Below are 2,582 nucleotides of genomic sequence, written 5' to 3'. Positions count from 1 at the left end.
GCTGTACTGGTAGTTTTTATTTCTATCTAGTACATCTTTCAGTATTTTTCCCCAAGTTTCTCTTGATTTTATTGTTCTTTAAAAAAAATTAAAGGGCATCTTTTACCATGCAGGTCAGAACATGTTAGCTGATGAACCTGGCCAAAGCTGACTACTCTGTCAAACCTCAGCTATGCTTAGAAAATTATTTTTGGGGGGTACTGAGGACTGAACCTCACACTTGCCAGGCAGGTGCTTATGCTGCTGACCTAAATCCCCAAGCCCCAGAAAATTCTATTTTCAACTGAAGGCCTAATTTCCCTGGTTCTGTCAGAATAATAACTAAGTAAAAATTGAAAGCCATCATCCTACATTCATGATACTGAAATATAGGGCTCTTTCTGCAGGTTTCTGAAGGCAGACCAACAGGGCAGGACTGGCAAGATGAGTGGACAATGTGTGGGGAGCACTGGGGATGCTGTCCTTGTCTCTCTGTTTCAGGAACATACTTTCAACAACAACTGTTGTTTTCACTGCATTTGAAGGTCAGTCGCACTATTTCAAGATGGTTTTGAATGAAGTCCTCTTTTTATGGGCTACATTATATGTAGTCCACTCTGCCTCAGGTACCCGCAGAGTCATGATGCAGATGTCACCCACATGCCAGAGAAGGGAACTTGGGGAAATGGGACAGGATTCCCCACTGAAGCTGACTGACTTGAAAATGACTTGAAAACTCAAATGTACCTCTAAGTAATATCACAAGAAGCATATTAAAAAGTCAGAAATGCACTATCAGTTTTTAAAAAGCCACATATGCATCCTTTTAATGGCTCCAAGATGTGATTTCTATACACATTAAAGTACTGAGAGTCCATTCTGGAAGGCAGCTCCAGACACAAGAGACTAGGAAGCAAGCACAAAATGGCTTGGGTCCCTCTCTGGGAGCGACTGGACACTAAAAGTACCCCTCAAGGACATCAGGTCTCTTGGATAACGAGTGATGAACAGCTTTGTCATCCATACTTACAACCTCCTAGAGGCCTACTTTAAAATGTTAGTCTCTGTGATGCTCACACGAAGGGACAAACAAAGAACTACCAGACACCATCTCACAGGAACACCACCAGGGCCACAGGTGACAGCCTCTTTCAGCAGCATGGGCCACATAGCACAAAGCAAACTATAGTGAATGCTGGCTCTTATTTCTCAAACTAATTTTTTTTTTCAAAAAGTCTAGTGTGAAGAGGGGAAGAAAGGTAACGGCCCTAGTCAAATAGGGCTCGCTTGCCTAGGTTCCTAAAACAACAGCTTGACAACTCTCTGGGCAGACAGCAGTGGCAGCACTGGTGAGCATATATGTGACGCTAACTTTCTGAATTCTGAATATTCCCAACCCTTTGTCACCTAGAGCTATGCCTCTGGCACTTGTCATTCTGTCACCACTGGGATCTCTATTCTTGTTCTTCCACCCTGAAGCTGGGATATTCAGCTGGTGTGGGGAAAAGTTCATACACAAAGTCCTGGCAGGATGCAATTTTGTACTCCAGCAGTCCAACTTTACACAGCAGGTGACCTAAAATGCTGAGGACTGAAACGTGGGCCACATGCATGAGAGGAGTCCCACTGGTGGAGCTGTCCAGGCCATGCCTGAATGTTCCTGGGGTTTTTATACCAGACCCAACTCCTTGATACGAATGGACAGTACCGAGCCGGTGGCCAGCAGAGTTATGTCTGTGCTTTTGGCTTCCCCTTTATGGGTGTCCTGGGCTTCTTTTGCTTCTGTTGCACAGCCAATTCCTGCCTCAAATCTTTAGCTTCATCCTTTAGTCACTGAACACATTCTAGGGGATTCTGCTTCTAATCAAGTTCACTTTCCAGGAATTCATTTCTTTCAATGGCTTTATTCAAGGGCTGCTCAAAGTCTTCCAGAGACATGATCATGGCTTGTTTGGCTCTTTCCAAGTAATTGTTTGCTTTCTTCAGTTCCATGATATATTCTCCAGTTGATCTTTAATTGCTTTCATTTATGTCAGGTCATCTTCCAAAGCTGAAATCTTTCTGTAGCCTTCAAACTGCTGCATTTCAAAGTTTTGCCTGACAGTTTCCAGCTCCATGCAAAGGCTGTTACTGTCTGACAAGAGGTCTTGGTTTCTGGTTTCAGATTGTTGCATCTGTGTCTCTAATTCTGCTTCATATTCTCCACTTCCCTCATGAAATTTTTGGAATTCCTCCCATGTGTTCTCTGCCTTCTGCTTGTAGGTCATTGATAGATCTTTCCAATAGTTTGCTTACTCTTCCTCAGACTTGAAAGTCATTCCTGAGTCCTCCATTGTGAAAATGAGTAAAAACTCTCTTCTCCTGGGGTGTGGTGTCTGGCTTAGGTAGAGAAAACTAGGCAACTGCCTCACCCAAGGCTGTGCAGCCTGGTCTTTCAGTATTCTTTCTAGGATTGGACTAATGGTCATGAATTTCTTCAGCTGTTCTTTGTCGTGGAAGTATCTTACTTCTCCATTGATTTTGAAAGAAATTTTGCTAGGTATATCTATCCTGGTTAAAGGATTTCTCCTTTCAGGGTTTGAAATACTTCATTCTAAGCTTAT

The 2,582-nt window shown here is 43.1% G+C and overlaps 1 pseudogene; it reads right to left on the bottom strand.

Annotated features, from left to right (window-relative positions):
* Window positions 1-1,278: 1,278 nt before the first annotated feature.
* On the bottom strand, window positions 1,279-2,312 carry LOC100735833 (nuclear distribution protein nudE homolog 1-like; annotated as a pseudogene).
* Between the last annotated feature and the right edge of the window lie 270 nt (window positions 2,313-2,582).

This window comes from Cavia porcellus, unplaced genomic scaffold (assembly GCF_034190915.1).
Source record: "Cavia porcellus strain 051 isolate PalLab524CR breed Dunkin Hartley unplaced genomic scaffold, mCavPor4.1 scaffold_23, whole genome shotgun sequence".
Lineage (NCBI taxonomy): Eukaryota > Metazoa > Chordata > Mammalia > Rodentia > Caviidae > Cavia > Cavia porcellus.
The sequence above is the reverse complement of the archived record's forward strand: the minus strand, read 5'-3'. Positions and strand labels throughout refer to the sequence as shown.